At 47.0% G+C, this 24297-nt stretch overlaps 1 protein-coding gene across 4 annotated transcripts in view; it reads right to left on the bottom strand.

Annotated features, from left to right (window-relative positions):
• TNS3 (tensin 3) overlaps positions 1-24297 on the bottom strand; it is a 1168488-nt gene that overhangs the window by 833549 nt on the left and 310642 nt on the right. The window lies entirely within an intron of this gene.

The raw sequence follows: 24297 nt of genomic DNA, 5'->3' as shown, positions 1-24297 counted from the left end.
GACGCTTATGCGTCCTATCTACCTCGTTTTGTATCATGCGTGCCCGAGCCGTCAGGACGTCATGATATAAATACAGGCTCCGCCCCCGCACTCCCTCAGATTTCGGCCCCCAAAGTAGTGGGGGAACCGGTTTGCATGTCCAGGGGAGGCAGGAGGGCGCATGTGAATCCATGAAAGATACCAATGCTGGAGAAATGGAGTTACAGGTAAGAAACTATTCCCTTCTCCAGCATTGGATCTTTCATGGATTCACATGCTTAGAATAGATTACATAGCAGTACCACCCCCAAAGAGGAGGCGTGCATGCAAACCCATATACTTTGTTCTCAAAGCCCGTTCTCTATGATCATGTATACATCAGTAATCGTTAACATAGGAAAACGAACCACATACAGTCATAAATTCCATAGGATGCAACCCCTCAGCCGGGGCTTACCTTATTGGAATAGGTGTCGAAGCACCGCCTGTCCCATCCGGGTATCTTCGGCATGTTGCTGCGACAGGCAGTAATGGCGGGTAAAGGTGTGTGTAGCCGCCCAGGTAGCCGCCATACAAATGTCCCCCAGAGGGACTCCGGCCCACAGTGCCGTCGACGATGCCGCTGCTCTAGTTGAGTGAGCTCTTGGCCGTCGTAGAAGAGGCTTCCCTGCCCTGGAATGGCAGTACGAAATGGTAGATGACACCCATCTTGACAGTCCTTGCTTCGAAATGGCTTTTCCTTTAGCACCCAAACCATAGGCCACGAACAGCTGTCTCGTTTCTCTGAACGGTTGCGTACGGTGGAGATAAAACTTAAGAGCCCTTTTTACATCCAATGTGTGTAGCATGCGCTCCGCTCCCGAGCATGGCTCCGGAAAAAACGTAGGCAACACAATAGAGGAGTGTTTATGGAACACCGACGGAGCTTTTGGTATAAACTGCGGGTTAGTGGCAAGGACTACCTTGTTCTTGAAAAATCGTAAGTATGGTGGGTCCACCATTAGAGCCTGAACTTCTGAAATACGACGTGCTGAAGTGATGGCCACCAGGAAGGCCAATTTCCACGACAGAAACTTTAGAGACGATGATGACATTGGCTCAAAGGGAGGCTTCATAAGAGACGTTAAGACCAGATTGAGACTCCACTCCGGCGGAAATTTCTTCTCTGGAGGAAAACTCCGAAAAAGGCCTTGAAGGAAGTGCTTAATCAGGCGGTCGCTGAACAAAGGTGCCGAGTGGCGTCGACGAGTAAACCTAGAAATGGCTGCAAGGTGTACTTTTATTGAAGATACCGACAGGCCCTTTTGAGCTAAGAGCAGCAAGTATGGAAGGAGCTGTTCTGGCTTAATCGATTGCGGGGCCAAACCTGGTTGATCCTCACACCATTGACAGAAACTTTTCCATTTGTACGCGTATGAGGCGTTTGTAGAAGGTGCTCTTGCCGCTTGTAGAATACGCCGACAGTCCTCCGGAATCGTTAGCCGACCAAATTCGGCGAAGTCAGGATCCAGGCCGTCAACTGGAGGCCGTCCGGGTCGTGATGCCAAACAACACCGTCCTGTCGGGACAGAAGGTCGGGGGTCTTCTTGAATCTCATCGGTTCCGCCGCCGCTAAGCGTAGCAGGTCTGAAAACCACACCTGTCTGGCCCAGTATGGGGCCACCAGAATTACACGACATGGGTACCTGAGGATCCATTGCAACGTCCTCCGGACCAGGGGAAATGGAGGGAATGCGTACATGAATTTGTTCGTCCATGGAAAGGAGAACGCATCCCCCAGAGAGCCCTGCTGAGCCCATCTGCTTGCGTACTGATGGCATTTTTTGTTGTTCTTCGTTGCAAACAGGTCTATGGACGGGTGTCCCCATTTCTTGAATACTTGTTGTAGTTGTTGGTCGTTCAGTACCCATTCGTGAACTTCGTTCATTTCTCTGCTGAGGGCATCGGCTTCCACGTTTCTCACGCCTGGTAGGTGGAACGCTAAGATTTGCATGTTGTGTTGTAGGGCCCAATGCCAGATTTTCTGTGCCTCCGTCGATAAGGACCTGGAACGTGTCCCTCCTTGTTTCCTCAAGTAGAACATCGTAGTGGTGTTGTCCGTCATGACACGCACCACCGAGTCCCTCAGTTGAGGAAGAAAAGATTTTAGAGCCCATCGCACTGCTCTCAGTTCTAGCAGGTTGATATGCAGGGAGGACTCCTGCAAGGACCACTGGCCTTGTACCTGTAACATATCCAGATGAGCTCCCCATCCGCTCAGCGATGCATCCGTCACCACCGTCTTTTGGAACTCTGGTTCCAGTAGAGGCATCCCTTTCGTTAGATGAGCAGACACTCTCCACCAGCCGAGTGCTTGAACTAGTTGTTCGTCGACGACTAGTCTGTCGGACCAGCAACCTCGGCTCTGCGCCCAACGGTCCGCTAGAAATTCCTGGCAAGGTCTCATAAACAGACGGCAGTTGTTTATCAGCGGAATGCAGGACGACATGGTCCCTAGCAGGGACATGTACTTGCGCACCGAGACCTTGGTACCGGCTCTCCATTCCGACGCCTTGTTTTGAAGTTTCTGAATTCTTTCGCTGGATGGTCTCACCAGGCTTGTGTGTGTATAAAACTCCGCTCCTAGGAAGACCAAGGTCCTCGAAGGCTTTACGGAGGACTTGTTGAAGTTTATTGCGAAGCCCAGTTCCTGTAAGAGGGACATTGTGGCTCGTAGACTGTCTCGTGTTTGTTCCTGGGATGAACCTCTGACCAGCCAGTCGTCTAGATATGGATAGACATGGTGACCATCCTTCCTTAAATGGGCCGCTATAGGGGCCAAGCACTTGGTGAACGTCCTGGGGGAGGACTTGAGCCCGAACGGGAGGACCTTGAACTGAAAATGCTTTCTCCCGACGACGAATCTTAAATACCTCCTGTGTCGTGGGCGTATTGGAATGTGAAAATAAGCATCTTGAAGGTCTAGTGATGATAGATAATCCATGGGTTGCACCGACCCGATAACCTCTTGGAGCTTTAGCATTTTGAATTTTAGGCTCTTTAGCCACTTGTTGAGTACCCTCAGGTCGAGAATGGGCCTCCATTTGCCGTTTGGCTTTTTTACAACAAAGAACCTGGAATAAACTCCTTGTCCTTCCTGTGCTACAGGAACTCTCTCTACCGCCCCTTTTTTTAACATAAGCGCCGCCTCTTGTCGTAGGATTCGGAGGTGGGGCTGTGTCGAGAATAAAGGAGGAAGACGCGGAGGCTTGTCTTTGAATTGCAGCGCATGACCCATGCAAATCGTGTCTAGGACCCATCGATCTGTGGTGATGCATTTCCATCGGTCGAAGTGATGAGAGACTCGACCTCCCAGGACGTTCCGAAGGCCGTCATTGGTTGCTGGTTTGCTTGGTCTTCGTTGACGACGGACCTGAGCCTCGCCGTCTGGAGGCTTGATAATCCTACTTCTACGTGCCGACTGGGACGCTCGTCTGAACCCTTGTGAAGAGTAAGAGGGCCTGTTGAATCCACGGTCCCTCGAGGCTCCAAAGCGGGAGTTTCCAGAAGCACCCCTGAGGGGCGAAAAGAACGAAAATTTCTACCCGTTTGAAGGGCGCCGAGGGACCTAGCAGTATCCGTGTCTTCTTTCATCCCTTTCAGCGCTTCATCAACCTTTTCACCAAACAGGTGTTCCCCTTCGCATGGCATGTCAAGGACTTTGTACTGGACTTCAGGACGGAAAGTAGTACATTTGAGCCACGCTTGCCGACGAAGCACTACTCCATGGTTGATTTGTTTGAACCCAGATTCTGCTAGGTCAACTGCGATATTGATAGCGTGGTTCGAGGCCTCTTCGCCATCCCGCACCAGTAACATAGCCGCTTTCCGGTGTTCGTCTGGCAGGTGTTCTATGATAGGGGCTAGTTTGTGCCACATTTCCCTATCATATCGTGACACGATCGCTAAGGAATTGGCTGCTCTTACTGTCGTCGCTCCGACCGAGAGCACCTTCTTTCCAAAGGCGTCCTGTCTCCTAGCCTCGCTTTCAGGTGGCGTTGAACTTTTTGCTGGACCCTGGCCTTCCTAGCCGCTGCCGCCGACGCCACCGAGTCAGACAGAGGCTGTGCTGTTAGACATTTTGGAGTGGACTCCGGAGCTTTAAACTTTTTCTCGATCCGTCCCTTGATGGCTGGCTCCGAGAACGGATGGCGCATCGTCTTGAGACCTTCTTGCCACACGTGGTCCAGGATTGGGATGGCAAATACCGATTTTCTCCTTTGACCCATATGGTCAAAAAGGAAACAGTCTTTCTTCTGCTCCTCAGGAATCAAGCCGAATTCGGAACAAGCTTTTCCCATCATTGCATGGAAGGCTCCCACATCATCCGGGGGAGATGGCTGTGACTGGCTCCTCGTAGACTCTACCTCTACATCCGAATTCCATGTTGAGGCCCTCGAAGGTGACAGGGAGATGTCTGACCCCGAGTCACCCAGTATAGAATCGGACTCCGAAAACTCACCCTCCTCCTGTGCTCGAGGACGATCTTTTACTGCCTGGGGAGCCGATGGGTGTTTCGTCGTCGATCGAGCCGTACAAGTTTGCTCGTCGACGGAAGGTACAGACAAAAGTGACGATGACGTCCCGGGTTGAGGGAACTGCGTATCCAGCCGCTGCAAGAGCTTCTGAAGAGTATTAAGCACATCCAGAGACAAAACCGTCTGGGGGGTCAATAACGTGGACGATATCGGTACCATACCCCCGCTCGCACTCGTCGTCGTCGTCGTCGACGTGGAAGGCCGTAAGCCTAAATCCGATGGCTGCAGAACCAGATCACCTTCTCCTTCCACCGAGCCGGCCGTGTCTTGCAGTAAGACCTCCGGGGGGATCGGGTCATAAACCTCGGGCAGCCAAGCCATGGACTGAGTCTCCGTCGACGGGGGAATCCCCACCGCTGCTGCTTGAACGGTAATAGGCATCGTCAATGACACCGAGGTCGACGAGCAAGTCGTCGAGCCCTTAGACTTTGTCGTCGATTTTGATGCCGACTTCCTGGCTGAGGCTTCCCGACTCATGGAAGAGCTGGGACGGTCCCCTGAGGAGGATTTCGACAGCGCTAGCCTCTCCGTCTTAGATGAGGAGGAGGAGGAGGACTTTTTATGTGATGAGGAAGATCCATCCTGTTTCCTCTTATGCTTGTCCTCAGAGCGCATTTCAGCTGGCCGTACCTTCTTCAATGGAGGTTCCGACTTACTCCTGGAGGCCTTGGAGCCAACTTCCAAAGCCGGGTAGGCCCCTGCTCCGTCATTAAGCCAGTCGACCAGCCTTCTTTTTCGGTCCTTAAGGGTTTTTTGGGAGAAACCCTGACAAATTTCACATGTATCCGCCGAGTGATGCGGGTGGAGACAGTAGATACAGTCCATGTGGCCATCTCCTTCATAAACCTTCTTGAGGCCACAGGTTGCACACGGGCGAAATAACGCTTTTCCGGACATAATTCTCCAGAATTTGAACTTCGCCGAAGCGAAACAGACAAAACAACCTAGTTTTCACTAGTAGTAAAACACGAGGATCCCACTACTTTGAAAGACGGTTGAAATCTGAGGGAGCGCGGGGGCGGAGCCTGTATTTATATCATGACGTCCTGACGGCTCGGGCACGCATGATACAAAACGAGGTGGATAGGACGCAGAAGCGTCGAAAAAGTTTTCCTACGGGAAAGGGTCTATATAATGTACCGGGGATTCCCAGCCTGACGACGGGGAATATTCTAAGCATGTGAATCCATGAAAGATCCAATGCTGGAGAATGCAAGTAAGCCCCCCTGGTGGGTGGATCACATGATCCAACCCAACCCTTCCTGCTGAGACTTCAAGGCCGACTACTTACCCGAGGGTTTCACTGTTGGGCCAGCACCGCTTCTCACCTCTCTGTCTGCCCATGGCCACCCTGGAAATGTAAGCATGGCTCTGCTCCATTTCCTTGGCTGCCATCTTGGGTGACAATATGTTTAATAGAAACAAAGAGTGATACGCTGGCTATGTCCCGCTGTTTTTGATAAATACATTGCTCTCAGCACCCTGTGGATTTGACCCAGTGTGCCAATAGCAATGAACACCCATGCTGGGGACTAAGCCACTTGCTAATGGCACTAGGGCTCAACTTCGGCCAGGGCCGGAACCACCTAGTTCAGCCCCTAGAACAAGTGTGTATTGCTATATCAGCACCCCAGTGGAATCTTGAAATCCTGCGAGCCATTCAGTATACAGCGCTTCTGGGAAATATTGACCAGCATAGACTTGAACCGCGTTGGCTTGCAGGATTCGGTCCTCCAATGCAGGTGTCCCTCGCTGCCCCTGCACCATCCCTGTAACGTTCACACACTGTTCAGTCCTTCAGCTGCCCCTTCTTCACCCACTGATTGCCTGGTGCTAATCTCTATGGCCTCCCCGTCCTGGTAGCCTTCTCCCCAGTTCCCACTCCTTCATTTCTGCTGCCTTCCTCCCACTCTGTGAGGTTCGAAAGAGAGAAAGGACTATACATTGCAAACACAGAGCATCCATTGCTTGGCGGCAAGACCAGAATGGATTCCCCAGATTGTTTAATTTTAATAATTCTTCCCAACAGCATGTTGCGCTTAACACCAGGCCATTTAGTTGGGTGCGGAGGATCAATATTTCCCAGTGCTGCTGGCCATTATGGGATTTTATGATCCCCTAGGCCCACTTATGAACATGAACGATGTTAAGTCAGGCGTGTGGGCAAATGAGATCCCGGAATACCCACAGCGCCAGGCAAGACTGCAGAGTTATTTTCCTTAATTCTCCTTTTACAGCCGTACTTGTTTATTGTTCCCAGAAGTCAAGATGGGGCAAATAACTAGTGTTATCGGCCAGCTGTATGGTCAATAATAGAAAGATTGAATACATTCATATAGCAAGCTTTAACCTCTGCAAAACTTTTCTATCCACTAAAAATGTACTTCAGGATCAATTAAAAAAATAAAAATGAATGCAATGGCCACAAACAAGTAGGTTGACGCTGCAAATAATGCATGGGCTCTTGATAGCAAATGAGCTGAAAAGCATGCATTTTTGCTCCATACGGGAAAATCTCGGTCTGTAGGGCAGAACTATTTTATACATAGCTTGATCAACTCAAGACGAACAGCTGTCAAGGACACAGTGAACCGCATCTGGGGGTCACCCACCCGGGGGTTATAACTGTGGTGCAATCAGACATCCTTTTAATTGGAGCACAGCTTGGCATTTTTTACCAAATAAAGTGTAAAAATGACCGATTTTCAGATAATTTGTGTACCCACAATGCACCACTTAGCAGTTGTGAACTGGAGATGAACTTCCATGGATGGCTATTGGGTGGCACGGAGGCACGTGTGCTTGTTAGCTGAAGAGGCATATTCGACCCATTTCAGATTGAAACTTTTTCCAAGAAATGTTCAACCCACCACATCTTGTGTTTGATAAACATAGTGAGTCGAGGCAGTCTTCTCAGTTACCACAAATGCAGAAAAGCCAGATCCGGTTCCCCTCCTAAATCTCAGAGGGGGTTCCATATTTCTGTTGAGCCATTCTATATAATAAAAGGCCAAATGTAGGTTTGTCCAATGCAACCATAAGCAGTAGCGATTGCTCGCTTTGCCTGTGGTCACCGGTATAGGGAGCTGGTGCCTTGGGATGAATTCTGGTCCTACTGTTTGACTGCACACTCGGCCAATGGGCATCATTCCGAGATTGGAGGCAGCCATGGCGTAGCACCATGGCTGCCTCCAATAACGGTACCGAGTCCACCCTCATTCAATGGGGACTTACCGGTCTAGTCGGACCTTTGCAGGACCGGTAAGTCCACATTGAAAATACCATTCCCCATTCCCATTTGAGCCCCAATAGGGCTCAATGGGAAGCGGCTAATAATGGTACTGCAATTTGTGGTACCGTTATTTGCTCCCTGGACCCTTTGCGGCTCCCGCTAAGGCCGCCTGGTAAAACCAGGCGGCCTTAGCGGGACCCGCAAAGGGACCTCGTAGTAGGGCGCAAAGGGATTACCTGCACCGATGTCCTTAACGGTGCCCAGTATTCCTTTGCGCCCTACTCTGAATGAGACCCAATGTCTTTCGTTAAGCACTTGGCCCTTGTACACAGGTTTTAACACTAGTTTGAAATAATGTGCGTAATTTAAAAGTTCGAAAACATAAACGGAGCAATTCAAGTTGGAACACAATGAATTGAGGGGCTTTCCCGTTAGCATGCCATGCAGGTAAATCTAAGGGCGACAGTAAGATTCCCTAGAATAGAGGCAGAGAAAAAGGGCATGCTATATTATGAAAGCATATCAAAGAAAAAAACAATCGGTCACTCCTTAATTTGCTGCTCCGATAATTAAAAATACATTCATCTTAATCTCATACTCTGCACAATGGGCGAGTTCCACAAAGAGATAGGTTCACAGGACGGTAAAAATGCAGCTACAGCAAACGAATGTTGCGTTCCCAAAAGAAAAAGAAACATGCTTATGGAAGTGCTAAATACATTTTTTTGGTGCTGGCCAGTCCCCTCTTAAAAGAGGTGTGATCATTTGGCGAGCTCAAACAAACACACGGCAACTTTATGGACTTGCCCCAAACTCTCCTGCAAAATCCCCAACTAAAATAAGATGGCGAAAACAGGGAATCCATGTTGGTAGAAGCGAAACCAATAGCACAAAGAATGCACGAGTTCCGAAAAAAACGACAGTATAAAAGTAAAATCGCATACAAATATATATATATGTCAAAAAAAGCACAAACATGAAAAGAGATGTACGAACCATTCTAGAATGGTCACCTTGAAGCAGCAGCGCTAAGTTGGCACTACATCTAGAGGAACCCCCTACCTGCCTGCAAATCACTTGACAGGAGGAAAGAAGGGTACCAACTTGCGGAAAACCTCAGTTAGGACCGCCAAAGGCAAAGGAATAGCGCCCATTGTGGGGATATCGGGTTTGGGGAGGAAACGGGGCAGGGTGGGAGCCAGCGGATTGTGAAGCGGCGGTGCGAAAATCACCCATAAAAGAGGGTCCAGAGGGCCAGGAAGGAATGGTTGTCTGCCTCGCCTTGCTGAGGGATTCTCACTGCTGTGGTCCTGCTGCCTGACCCGATCAATCGTCTTGTTTTCCCTGGTTTGCAGGTGGGGGGGGGGGACCATGGGGACATCAAGATCCCCTTTCGGGGTACTCCGGAGCTGGAATAGTGCTGAGGGGAAGGCAGAGGGCGCGCCCACCCACCATAATGGGTGTACAACCACCAGAGGATCCCGGCAGGGAAGGGGGTGGATTCCCTGGGCAGGTGACGAGGGGGCTGCCTCTGCCTCCTGGTATCACCTCCCTGAGAAGGGCATGGTAGGGAGGGGACAGGGCCCCACCACCATGTGCTGCCCTGGGGTGCGGGAGGCAAGGTCCGTCTGGATCACTTCATTGCGTCATTATTTCAGAGTGTTTATTAGGAAAGTCACATTGTGGAAGAGGGAGACAGGCCAAAATGCGGGAGGCTGTGTGGGAGACCCCAGTCACAGCCACAGTTTTGGACCATGGAGTCAACAGACCCGGTAGGACTGCGTTGTGTGCACAGACGGACTGGGTCCCCCTGTTGGCAATAACAGGCAGGCTGCACTGAAAAGTGGGAACACAATGAAGGCACCCATTTATTACAGGAGTAGTAAACTCATTGCCAGCAGAATAAATTAGGCACACTGGACACAGGTGATGGCCTACACTGGGATGCCAGGCACACTAGCTAGGCACATCCACTGGCATGGAACCGATGTGAGCCGTAGAGGGGAGAACCCGTGGATGCACAGCAGATTAGGGACCTGAAGTAAAGGGTGGGAGAGGAAGTGGGAGGGGCGGGGGTGGTAAGGACAGGACAGAGAGGGAGGACAAAAGATTAAGAGGGGGGGGAGAAAGAGAGAGAAAGAGAGACACACACACACCCACGCAGAGAGAGCAAGAGACAGTGGGGAAGGATGCAGAGGGAAGACAGGGATACCTGTGGAAGGGATCTCCTGGGCTCTGCTGCCCTCCCCCGCCTGTCAGCACACCACTGTTAATCAAAGAGAGAAGAGGGAGTCCCCCAGTCCTTTCTTCACAGGCTTAAATCTGACCTGAAAGCACAGGTGTGGGTTAAAAGATGCTCCAGCATGAAGATGTTGATATACCTCTGTTGTACATTAAATGCATGCTCTGCATTATCCACTTGTTCCATAGTGTGCGTATATATATATATATCAGTGTTTTTTGGGGATATTATAATTAAATTTACAGCCAACACCTTGGATGTCATGAAGATGACTTTTTGTAGTTTTTGTTGCGCAATGGGGTGCCACCAGGTACGGAATCCAAAAGGTGACACACTTATCCCATATTGATGTTATATGTTGAATCACTTGCGGATAATAACATTCCAAAAAGTATATTTAGTTGTTATATTAACTGAAATTGGAATCTAATACGTTTTTAGATTTGCAATATGTGAAAATCCAAAGGCGCAAACTCTCGTCCAGTCTTGATGACGGGAGGCACAGGGAACCTTGCTAGCCTGTACGCTGTGGAGTGGAGACCGGCATGGATTAAATAAAAAAAGGCCCAAGATGGTACGGAACAACTCCCAGAATATATGCCTTTACCCATGGCTTAAAGTGGGCCAGGCCTAGCTGGGACTTAGCACTGGCAGTCTGGCAAAACATGAATCTACCCAGGGCGCTGCGGGGGCTCCCTCCACTCGGCAATGAAATCAACTTTTCATTTTATTTTTTATTTGCATTTCCCGTTCTACTGCTGGGATTGGAATCTAAGCCATGCCCATGACAAGCCAGTGTCACAGCCACTGTTATTTGGGAGGTGCTGGGTGTCTTCCGTTTCATTCTATGTACTGCTCGCCACATAAAGCCCAGTGGCAGTCTATTGAATTAAACAAAATAAACCTAGCACCTTCCGAATGGCACAGTGCAGTGCAGTGCGACACTGGTTGGTCATGGCAGGGCTCGGGTTTGAATCCCCAGCACAGAAAAAGAAGGGGGCGGGGGGGGGGGGGGGGGGGGGGGGGGCGTTTCTTTGCTTGCTGTTGGGAGTGGCGAGTGATTAAACCTAATATGTATTTAAATGGACTCAATTTGTCGTTGTCCCCCATAGGATGGAGGCTGCATAAAAAGGCATGCTCTGGGAAACAATGACACACGAATGCTGGTCATTAAGTGCATATTATTTCCGTTAGTTCCACGGCTTATTTTACTTACACACTTAAAACTACTGGGATTAGACGTTGAGTGTTGCGAGTGCAGCAACACCAAAGAAATAGAAAAACATATTAGATGGTCCCCAAATCCTTACTGCGTAAGAGTGTGGGCACTAATTTGTTTGGCGGTGTTTCAAAATAAAATAATACTTAAGCTATTGTGTTAATTATTAGTGTGTGCAGGTTGGCGCTGGTGACATTTAAAAAAAAAATTGCGTTCCATATGCGTGAGATGCCTAGCACACTTATTTAGACCACACACCCACATTCCAGCCCCCACACCCTCAATTTCTCACCCCACTTAAAGCACCGCCTTTACCAAAAAGCAAGGTTCCCATTTGTGATAAAGTTATGTTGCCTTGTTTTGTTGCATTCTGGTTTGCATCCGGCGATATAGCGGGAGTGCACGCCACACGTTCCCGCGCGCTAGCCACAGCTTAGGGAGTCTTGTTGTCATGGCTTTGGCACCAGAGCTCTAGGCGTTGCAAGGAAAGGCGGCCCCTGCTCTGGACATTCTGGGGGCTAAGCGGGTTGACCAGTCACAGCAGAGAACACGTCGCTTTGCACACTAAAGCACGACGACTAGAGCAAGACGGTTGAAGGTCACTTGGAAACATAGCCAACCACTAATTCCACCTCGAAATCACAGCGGAAAAAAAAATAACCTTGCGACTCGTGAGAAGTCAAACACAACCGAAAAAAACCCGATTACCCGATCAGTCCAATCCACAAGGGCACGGCTCCTCCTCCAGCACATTCCTTAAAGGATTAAGAGGTCCTTCTTCACACCTTGCCTCCCCCATTCACCGGGGCACACCGTGCGGGCGGCTTAAACACACGCAGGGGCGCACAGCTAGTCTGCCCGGCCCAGGTCACACCTGTGGAGGCGGGGGAAACCCTGCCCACCACCTGGCAATCAGCTATAGCAGGCCCGGATAAGAATGGAGGCACCCCGGGGAGGCACGCTCCCATGCGGGCGAGCACAGTGCTAATTGCACATCAGCCAGTGAGGGAGGCAACACCATTGCTGCATAGAAGGGTCATTGTCCGCAGTGCTTTCCTATGTGCATGTTCAACTCCTTTCTTTAAGGCGCATTGTTTCACTAGTGTGATATTCGAGTGAACAGCATGTACTCCGTTTCAAAAGCTCCATGCAACAACAACCCGGCCATCGCCTGTGCCACACCCCAAAATGTGCTCACGTCACGCCACGAAAAAAAAAAATGGGTCACAAGTTGGGGGTGTGGCGGTTGGCACTGGAACTCCAATGTATACAGTGGGCGTGACGGCATAGTGAACATAAAGGGGGACTGCCAACTGCAAACAACATTTTTCCGTTTTGGCTACTAGAAGTTGAAACTATTGCAGGATAGGCGGGAGAAATGGCCTAGGAGGAGGGACACAAAGTTGTCCGAGTGGCTTGGTGATTTACCCACCCACTTCCTGCCCCTACCCGTTCCTGTCCTAAACACATCCTCCTTGGATCTGAGCTAGCTTTACCAAGCCTTACCATCAAACGTAGCGCCTGGCAGTGTTTTTTCAGAGCAGTCTTCCGAGAGTAAATGACGGAATTGGAGTAGTCAATGTGCTACTTCTGTAATAAAATTGACTTAACCAAGTCTGCCTCCAACCACTCAATTTATGAGCACTATGCATGTCCTTCAATGAAGTCCGGTTAAACACAAGCATCGACAAAGCCACATTATTTTGGCTTGTGTATATGATTTAGGCATTTCCCTGGCACTGCTATTTTATGCCCTGATACTCGCACCATTTTGCAGCTGTTACCATTGATGACCAGTTAACACCACTACAGCAGTGCCTGCGAAATGCACTTCCCACGCCTACACAAAAGCCAAAACTGTTGGCCATTGCCAATGCTCGTTACTCAATGGGGGTGGGAAGTTGAGCATTAATTGAATACCACTTTAGTCGGAGGTCTCTGGCTACAAGCAAGCCTCTAACTTGCCTCTGATGGAGCCCAACTGCGCAGACGTCCACCCCACCACTTGTTGTACCCTTGACACAAACGGTTTGGGTTCGTCATGTTTTTATAAAAAAAATTCTTGATTACAGAAAGTTTGGGTAAAAGTCAAAGAAAATAGGCCGCTCAAACAAGATATGGGGGGAAATTAGTCAATGCCTCAAAACTTAAGAGCCAAAGGCAGGTAGAGGGGCCAAATCGTGTGAAAACCAACATCCCAGATGTTTTAGACTCCAACAGAGCGCATAATGATTTTAAGAAGAAATGAGTTCCTCCACTAATGTGCGCTCAGTATTTTGAACCAATCAGAAAAAGAATGGTTCCATGGTACCATTCAAATATGGTTTATTTGAAGATTATGTTCATGATACATAGTAACCAGTTCAAACATACACTAGCACAATTCGCCAACAATAACCAACTGGTGCACGTGCTTCGCCAAAACACTTGGCTTCCTCTAGGCTATGCAAAGTGTTACTATTCTACTTCAATTAATGAAGGAGTTGGTGGTGTCTTCCCTTTCTGCAAAGAGGGCTTTGGTGTCTTCATCTGTTTAGTCTATATGTTGTCATACTTGGACTTTGTGCGGGTTGTCAGCTGTGTCACCCTGCGAACTAATGAGAATGTAATGTGGCAGTGTTTAATATTAACACTTTCTATAGCCTGGTTCTGGCTGCTACCGCTGGAGTCCGTCAACACTTGAACTCAGCTGTCTGGGTGGAAATAGGCATCCAAGGAGACAGCAGCCGGCCCTGGGGTTCACTGCAAGGAGCTGTGACACAGCACTATTTTTTGACATCCTCATATGCTGAAAATTGAAAAGAGGAAAGCTAAGAGAAAATTTAAAAAATGTGGACCAAATGATAGACTGATGGAGTGCCAGAAGACATGATTGGGGAATGTCCAGACAAGTCTTCCTTCCCAGGGAATGAGTGGGGGGGAGTGGAGTAGATACAGACACCTGTGAACACAAGGTTGCATAAGAGCTGGGCATAATGGAGTTCAACTCTCATCCTGATGAAGACCGGATCCAATTGCAGCATCAAAATAGCTCATCAAACCGGCTGAAACCTGTGTCGACCATAAATGCTGAAAGGAACAGACACATTGCTAAATAGGTGCTATTAATTATTAGTGTAGGTTGTTTGCTCTGAGCACTAATTAATGGAAATGGGCCATATACTAAATGTGATTTTTCCTTTTCTTGTGATTTTTGTGCACCGAGTTCTGTGTTCGTTTATTAATTGTATTAGGCTATGTGTGATGAATTTGTTTCAGCATTGTTTTGATGATATATAGCATACAAGAAATGATTAAAATATATTATTTATTTGTTTTGGTTTATAAAGGGTGCTGGCGGTGTTGGGCACCCACGGGGGCTTGATGCTCCTCTCCACTCCAGCTTCCGTTTTTTCTGCTGGCCACGCCCCCTCGAGTATAAGATCTGCCGACCCACCCTGCAGGGTGAAGCCCACTGGCCAAGGGCGCTGGGGGTGTTGGGCACCCACGGGGTGGCAACTACCAAGGAGAGCGCATATAAACGCTTTGTCATTCAAGGACTACAGTCGCCAGATTCAATGCATTTAATTTTGCATTCAAACTCATGGCAAGGTGAGGAGTTGCAATAGAGGGGGTGTGAGCAATACATTGGGTTACACCAGTTTCTTGGGTTGCTCCGTTTTTGTTAAGACTTTCTTGCCCCTGCAGATCTTTTGCAGCCGACAGCTCTGCACCCCCCCACACCCTTCTGGACAGTAACTTGACGGCACATTGTGCCACCCAGCATCAGAGCGAGGCCACAGGAAGATGAAAGACACTTATGCTTTGGAGAGGGTCGCCTCTTTCCTCACATTACCTTTTCCGATTTCGGAAGCCTCCCTGGAGTACAAGCTTAAGCCTGAGCCAAAGCCGGAGGAACATAGGAGGGAAATCCTATCACTTAAGCGCAAGCTTAAAATAGGGTCATTGCCCTCCTTCCATCTGGCTAAAGCACTCAATAAGGCAGAGCCAAGAAGCGCCCCCTCCCATGGATCACAGGCGAAGCTTACAAATGAATCAAAGAAATTAACTTCCTGGGCAGTGCGATCGATATAATGGGGGCAGCGGGAGGGGTAAACCCCTCCTTCCCATCCCCTTACCTCTGTTAAGGTGTTAGCCTTGAGCCTTAACAGTATTGCAGGAGAGTCCCACGAGTTGATGGCACGTGCTGGCGAGAATGGAGGAGGGTCTCTGGTCCAGTTACTGCTGTGGGTAGCATGATTAGTGGGGGACCCCTGCTGGAACTACCCGTTGTAGGAAGTTCAGGGGCAAAACGACCATGGGAGGTCCTGATCAAACTAATACCATCATCGCATCCTCAATTGTGTTGCCTTCATCTACCATCCGTATCCCTACCCAACTGCAGTGTCAGGTCCTGGAGGGTCCCACGGGATACTGTACCCCCCAACCCCCACAGTCTCCCCCCCGTGCCCCCTCCCGAGTACATTGGTTCCATACAACGAGAGGTTGTTCATTTGTAACACAAGATGCCATAATGGGCAGCCATAGACTGCACCATGTGGGCGATTCCCCCGTGATAGTGAAACTTAAATATAAAGACTGTGGAATGGCAAATGAAGAGTATTGCGGGTCGCATTCGCAATAAACCCACCCATATTTTCGTTAGCCCTACCCCCGCCTACTGCAGTATTTACCCCCCCCCTCCCCTGAAAAAAAACCTTATAATTCTGTCCTCTTGGGTGGCAACTCAACTACATCGGGAAATAGACCCAGGGGTTACCAACCGGCCAAATAAGCGGAGCGCTTCTCACGGTTTGAACCTTTTTCTGACGAGGGGGGTTCCAGAAATGATGACTTGACTGTTGCTATGGAACTTACTAGCGCTCGTTTTATATTGGGATGTACTGATGGCCAAAGCGCGAATATTCTTATACAGTTAAAAAAAAAAAAACTATCCAACATTCTGTCCAATTATAGATAGCGGGTTTGATCACAGCTCTCATGTCATTACCAAGTGACTACAGGCTTATCTTTAATCTAACGCTGCCATTACCTTTCTTGTACTCCCATGGGTAAATTCTGTGAGATGTATTTGTACACTGTTGAATTGTGTGCTTGTCAAACATTGAGGGCTTCATAGCCGAAATTAAGATCAATGATGATGAAAAACAGATCAGGAAATCCCCCCCCCCCCAAAAAAAAAACATTTTTTTATATATATATATATATATGCATGCATAATGGTTTAGAAAGAATGAGAATCGACAGTACATTATATGATTATTAAACACCATTGAAAGATAAAAGACCTATGCACAGAAAACAGAGCATCCATCTAGGCTCATTAAAAGTTTTCCTTTATTCTAAAACAGAACTCCTAAGATCCTCTCAAAACGGACTACAAACTGACTCCAAAATCTAAGCACAGACAGTTTTAAGGAAACAGATCTGCCATGCATGATTTTTATCCATAGTAAATCCAGCAAAACCCAATCCACACAGGGCACACGTTTACTAAAATATGTTACCCACTCTGTTCTCAAAGCTGGACAAAATAAAACCAGATGCACCCAGGTTTCATTCTCACCCAAGTTCTTACAAAAACGATAGTGCAACACTATTTCAGAACCTCCTCCTCTAATGGCCAATATTTCATTATTACGCAGGACATTTAGCCGGAATCGCATGAAGTCAGTTCTCAAGAGCTTGTGTGGGAAGCGAATGAAATACGGTTCTGTCATGCCCACTCATTTTTGAGTTGATATAATTTGCGAATAGAGTTGAGACGCTGTAACCAAGTCCACCATCTCAGCCCAATCAGCACGTTGCACACGTTTTCACTTTCTGTGGATTAGACATAAAAGCATCCAAGGCGATGCCCAGTTTGTCCTCTAATACCAAGCAGTGTTGGTGAAAAGTAAAGACGAATCCAACGAACATTCTCCCTTCCCTAACTTCTTTACTAATTTGGTAATAATCACTGTATTCCGGACTCACGAAAAACCTTCCAGACAGGGACAACCTTCTCCATTCTACTCTACTCTGCAATTCATGGTGAATATCAGTAAATGGGACCCATTTGGGAATCCAATACATTAAAGTTCTCCACATCCTGGCTTCATATAAATTAAATTGTCGGAGAGCACACACTGGAAAGCATTCAAGACCATAGCACATACAGGGGATAACTTTAGCTGTATAAAGTGTTATCACGGTGAACATGGAGAATTTCCCATATTTGATATTGATTTTCTTCATTTGGGCAGCCAGCTTTAGAGACTTGTCGTTAAGGTAATTCCTGTAAAACGCCTTAGCCTGAAACACAATAACAGGGAAACCCAAATATGTCATCCTTTTTGTCTTGGATTTTATTAGGATTCAGGAACCATAAGAAATTAGACGATTTATTTTGTCTATTCATCACCAGGATCAGGGACTTTTGCGGGTTGTTCGACTGGATATATTGACTGAAGGCCTCAATCAATTTTTGAAGGCAGATGGTGGTGTGATTGGACAAGATAATCTGCGTAAGATGCCCACGCAATTTTCAAACCCCCAATTTTGAGGGGAGCAATCAATGCTTTCTCAAGGGATGAACCTGTATCAGCCACATAAAGCTTGAATAGACAAGGTGCTAAACGGCAACCTTATGTAAGGCCATTAGAAGTGGTAATGGGGCAGGATAAGGTGCCTTCCTGGTTTAACCTTACTTGAATGAAGGAGTAATAGTATACTTAAATCCCCCGGAATACGCATCCCGTCTAGTTTTCAGCCAGAGCTTCCTACAATCGACGCAAGTGAGAGGTCCATTGATGCCGCATATACAGGAGGGAGATGATCGCACGGCAGGTGACCTAGAGCTTGACGAGGACACCAAAGCCCTCTTTGCACCAAGGCGAGACACAACCCACCCCTTCATTAATAGAAGTAGAATGCAACACTTTGTATAACCTTTAGGAAGCCAAGTGTACTGGCAAAACACATGCACGTGCACCAGTTGGTTATTGTTGGCTACTCAAACACGGAATTGTGCTAGTGCATGTTTGAAGTGGTTACTGTAGATCATGAACATAATCTAAAAAGAAACCATATTTGAATGTTACCATGAACCTGTTCGTTTTCGGAGTGGTTCAAAATGCTGAGCGCACGGTCAGTAGTGGGGGTGTGGAAGGGGGGGCTCATTTCCTCTCAATAATTTGATACTGTTTGGGTGTTACAGTCCCTTCCCTATCAGTTGCAGACAGTAGGCACGAACAGACATACTAAACTAATCCTAGTAACATTACGAATGAGTGTCGGGGTCGGCGCTGCAAACCTAAACACTGCCATATTACGTTCTCATAATGGTTTTAAGGTCTACAAGGAAGGCACGTGTCAGGTCCCGTGGAAATTTCCAAAACATTCCGCTGCCAGGCGGAGGATGGGAGGGGGGGGTAAGCTCTTATGAATAAAAAGGAGCGCAGAATCACATTCAAACATCAATAAAGGAGGTACAATGCAAATTAATGCATACATTACACTTTCACTTCAAATACACTAGCAGCCTCCAATGCACCCTCGTTAGGAGAGCGTTACCCTACCCATGGAATTCAGCGAGAATACCCTCCCTGAAAACATGAAGAAGTGCCAATGTGCAGAAAAAATAACAAAACGAAATATGCAACAGTTGTTCTAAGCAGTCAGCAACAAAAAAATACCATTACTAATCTGAAACGTGACCATTGCAAACTTGAGGCATGGCTGGAGGAGACAGTTGCACATATAACCAATTTAGAATCATGAGCCAGTTTGTACATTGGCAGCAATATTCCACGAGTAACTTCAACCATACATAGGTGTGAAAAAGAAAAAAAAAAAAAGACCTGCACTTATGGAAAGAGTAAACAATGATGTTCATCCAGAAAGAGAGGCGCTGCCTAAACTGTTCTCAGAGACATGGACAGTCCAGAAAAGGAGATGTGTACCAATTCACCATACCATGCGAGAAGGAGCTCAGAACATGTACAATAAAAACTGGCTATGAAAATCTAACCTGTACAGAGAACAGATACGCACAGAATTGGCAAATATTACCAATTACCACTTCCAAGTGGGCCACAACACAAATCCACCATTCCCCGATGTTGCACTCTTCACCTCTTCCTTCACTAGGAGTGCAATTCCCTGTGTCATGTTGAAAGAGAACACTGCAGTGGTCAAAGTTTACAAAAACAAGTAGTGAAACTACTTCCCTTCCCTGTCCCCACTCCTGTTGGGTGAAAAGACAAACCCAGGGTGACCGAGATGGAGAGGCCATGGCAGGCCCGGTTGTGAGAGTGAAGCTGGCTAATGTGGAGAAATATAAAAGCCAGTACAAAAGTGACTTTAGACAGAAGGCCTAGCGAAATGGGCCTAGCCAACTCCACTAAAATGGACAGGTGCACAAGTGAAGGGGAATCTACCCGAGAGCGTAAAACTGACGGATATGCCCAATACATGTGACACAACATGTGGTGCTGCAGATGCTGATTTCGTGTGAACTGGGAAAGGGCACCTTTTCAACAATTCAAAACTGCAGCAATGCACATGGGAAATACACATGGAAAGGATGGGCATGTGAAAAACACCACGGAGGAAGTGTGCCTTACATTTGAAAAGTGGAGCCAAGTGACATATTTCAGAGAAAGACACTTTTCACAAATAAACTGACTTTTGAATTGAAAGACCCACTTGTTGGATTTCTCTATGTAACTATGGCCTATGTGTGAAAAGTACCTAAAGTGAACTTATATCTCTTCAAACCGTCTGTCAAGAAAGATTGCATTTCAAACAACATGCCCAGATATAATGCTAAAATGTTACAAGTAAGCACATCTTGTCGATTTAAAGCTGTATTTTCTGAGGTATGGGTGCAGCTGGTGTTTTTTTCCCACTGAACTGAAAGATCTGTGCCTATGAAACATTGATCTCAACACCTGTGGGCTAGGCCCAACAGGAAAAGCTTGCTTGGTTTAGCTATAAAAACAGAGAATTAGATCAAAATGGTGGAAGTTGCAGATAACAAAGCCAGAACAAATGACCTTTCAGGTCAGGCCTCCCCATTAACTGTGCATTAGGGTCCCACAGAAATGAACTTTTCAGGGATAACTCGGCCTCAAGAAATGGCTTCAGAGCCACTAATTGATGATCAAACATTGTGTATGAAATAGATTGCTGATAAGCCGATGTTTGGGTTGGTGATGATGGAGAAACACAACTTAGGAATAGGTGGGGTTTATGTGAAACTGAGGGACCCATGTGATGCCTTGCTATACAATTACCATTGGGCCACCTTTTCTTTAATTAAAAGAAAATCATATGTCCCAGTGAGCTCACCCCAGACTCAGATTAAAAGGGGATAGGAAAGGCCATTGGTGCTATGTAAATATGAATCCTGTGTGATTTATACTACTTGAAGACAATTATGATTCCCGCATTCTCATAATAGGGAGGGAATAGAAAGTTGGAATGATGATAGGTTATGGAAGTAAGGTTTGAATCAGGAAGGGGCAGATTTGTGACCGTTTCGGCACAGGAGTGAACTGGGAAAAAAGGTAGCTGCTCTCAGGAAGGGACTAGTATTTTCTGACTTGCCATACAATATAGAACTCAAAAATGCATATGTGCCTCCAGTTATCTTAACTATTAGGGTAGCGGCCATGTTGTTAGATTTTAAGGTCACTGAAAAAGTTAAACCCACTTGTCATTTTGGGATGATGAATCTTTCGCCTCCCTCAGCCTCCATCATTCACACCCACTAACTCCTTGTCCCATTAGTAGGACGTGGGTGTATTGTGGGGAGGGAGAGAGCTGACCAACCCGTAACATGGTAATTATAATAATAAGAGTCACCAGCCCTATAGAAGATCAGTTTTCAATCTTGGAGGGAGCTTTTTGACTTTACTCTTGGGACCTTTATTTTGGCTTGATTTTTCCCTTGACTTTCCCACTCTATTGCTGGAGGTAGTCTACTTCTGGACTCTTGCAAGGAACAACTACGAGAGAGACAGGGAGCTACCCAAGGCCTTAAACATTGCATGGGAGACAGACCCGGGGAAATCTAGAAGCTAGCTGGGTCTTCCATTTGAGGAGCCAGAGGAAGTCTGGGTGCTACCCTTGACCGAAGCCTTGGACCACATCTATGCTGTTCTCAGAGAAGCCCTGTTCCCCTGGATGCCCCATAACCAAGGGCTCCCATATAAGTAGATTAATCCAAATGCCAACTAAAGTGTGTGGAGGAATCTGGCAAACTTAATCTCCACCTTGCATAGCTGTTAGCAGGGGGGGTGGAACTGGGAGAAACCCTTGGCACATGTTATTAATTCCAATTCAAATTAATTACACTATAGAAAATCACCCTATCCATTTAAATTGAATTGTGTTGCAAACTGCCTGCCTTAATCCTTTCCACTAAATGTTGTGGAGGGGATGCGGGAGGGGAGCTGTGTAGACCCCTTAGCACATTGAATTGAAGTTAAATCAATTATTTCCCATATGGAAAATCACGGGAGGAGTGATGTTAGAGTTTGAAACTAACAAGTTCATGCCCAGTGTGTTAGCCGGCATAGACGATAAAGTACTTGGGTGACTTGCCCTTTCTGAAACCCCATCTTCTGTACAGAATGGGGGCGGGGGTGTCCATAATCCCAAAATAAGGAACCCTAAAACGCTGCCAGTCAAGTGAATGCAAAGTGTGCAAAACGAAATTTCCCTTTCAATTACTTGCATCCCAAAATGATTTCCCCAAAGACCTGTATTTCATGCAAATAAAAAGCCCAAAACGATTTCCCATGCAGTTCCTTTCTTGACTTTGCCTTTCAAAGAAAAAGCCCAAAACTATTTGTTTCATTGTGACTATTGTGAAAACCTGCCTTTTAATAAAAAGCCGAAACGATTTTGTTACCGTATTCCCACTCCCTGTACTTTGCCTTCAAATTATGGGGTCATATATAACCGATGCCTGGGGTGGTGGGTTGCTTGGAGAGAAGAGCATTGGGGTAGCCCAAGAAATCACTGGGGGTTGTTCAAATGTCGTAATTGCTAATGTGCAAGAAATATTCTGTGTGTGTTTGATGCACAGTGTCTAAATTGTACCTCTGTGTTGTAGTATCTGTAAATTCATTAGAAATACAAGTCAGTCAATTGGTGCAAGTCATTTCAAATTGTAACATTGTGTAGTGCCACAGCATTGGTGGTTGTTGTTTTGATTGCTATTATTATTTGTCAAACCTTAAATAAATATATATTCTTACTATAGACTGGCCTGGTTCCTAGCTCATTGGTGGCCGCACTAACTTGAATCTGTATAAGTGCTTTGGGTGCGTGCTACCTTATGTGCGGAGAAAAGGCACTCCCAGAGTTGAGAGGAACTGCCTAATCAATCGCGACACTCCCCCAAACCCCATCGCCAACCCCACCCTCTCCCACACGCAACCCAAACAAAACACTTGCTGTTTAAGGGAATGTTCAGTACAGTGCAAGTTTCAACTTCTTCCTAACACTTATTTCAAAGCGAAACCATTCCGGAACGGATACTTTTTATTTGGAAAAAGTATAGGAACTGTAAAACTTTAAAAGATAAAGTATAGGAGCACTGTTCCCAATCGGTCGCACACACTTCAACCACTGCTTCTGTGAATTGTAAAGTTTGGGATAGAGAAGGTGAATAGATCTCAGGTCGCCGCTCCCACGATACTCCACCGATCACAAACACAGGTGCTGTAATAGCCTGTAGCTTTCAGTTCATTAGCCCAAGCCCACATGTAGCTTCCGAACTGCCATCTGAAATTATACTTCAAGATTTGCACTGAGGTCCCAGCACTTCCATAACACTAGGCCCTGCTGCTTGAACAGGAGGCACTGAATCGAATCACACAAATTCAAAACGTGCCATTAAACGCCCAATGAATTGAAGGCGTCGAGCCGAGATCTACGCTGTGGCAATTGTACAGAGGAGGGTTGAAATTCTGAAAAGTTACTGGTTTATGTGAACAAAAGAAGCCCTTCCTTTTCCTTTGCAGCAAAAAAACTCTGCAGCCTTTGGCTCTTTTCCATAAGTCGGAACCCAAGATGGATTCTGGGTAGGCCTAGCTGATACCTCATTTAAATGCTATTTCCCACAATGGACACTGCCAGGGAGGGGCAGCTCCTGTGTTAGGGCTTCGTGAGGGAATGCCAACCCATTGTTTTAGGTGAGAGATATAACTTTAGATTAACATTTTAATTATAATAAAGTTACATCTCTCACAGTGCCAGGAAGCAGAGTCCACCAGAGTGCTTAATTTGAACAGGGGACTGTGCTGCCTGCCTGCGAGGAGGGATGTGTCTTCCCGCTATGGTGAAGTATTAATAGGTTTGTATGTAGGTGTGCACAAGAAGGTGACGTGTGCATATTTGTGTTTTTGTACACGTGCATGCAAGGAGTGGTCTTACTGCGCAGGTGAACAAGAGTTTGTGTCGCACCTATGCATGTATGTGAATGAGCGCATGTGTGAATGGGGAGCGGGCCTTTATTCAGATTATTGCTCACTGCAGAATGGCATTTATTTTACTGCCTGGCAAAGCCAACACTAGCGACTTCTCTACTGGCATATATTGGTGCAGCCAGCATGCGAATGTATGGGCACCTCAAGCACTTTTACTGGTACCTATTGTGGGCGAAGGCGTCATGAAACATCTCCTCTGCACAGCTACGGGTTTGCACCATTAGATTTGCTCATGTGCTACCATACAAAAACGATTGCAAACTGTCTTTTGGCCCAATTGTTCACAGTAAGTGTGCTGTTAAATGCACCATTTTAACCTATTTAAAATATTCTCAGGGGGAACCTCCCTCCCCCGAAGCCTGCTTGCTTGGTTGGTTCAGGCTTCCTCACTATGCTCGTTTGCCCCTGCATAATCATGAGAAAAAAAAAATCACTAGCTGCCATGGCTCTTGCATTCAATATAGGGACTACGAACAAGCCTTTAGAGGAACAGAACAGGTACCTACTCATAAATGGCAAATCCTCAAGCGTAGATATCAGAGGAGGATCCAGCCCCCATGATCAGA

This window comes from Ambystoma mexicanum, chromosome 5p (assembly GCF_040938575.1).
Source record: "Ambystoma mexicanum isolate Mex_15411 chromosome 5p, UKY_AmexF1_1, whole genome shotgun sequence".
NCBI lineage: Eukaryota > Metazoa > Chordata > Amphibia > Caudata > Ambystomatidae > Ambystoma > Ambystoma mexicanum.
This window is presented reverse-complemented; position numbering and strand designations above follow the sequence as displayed.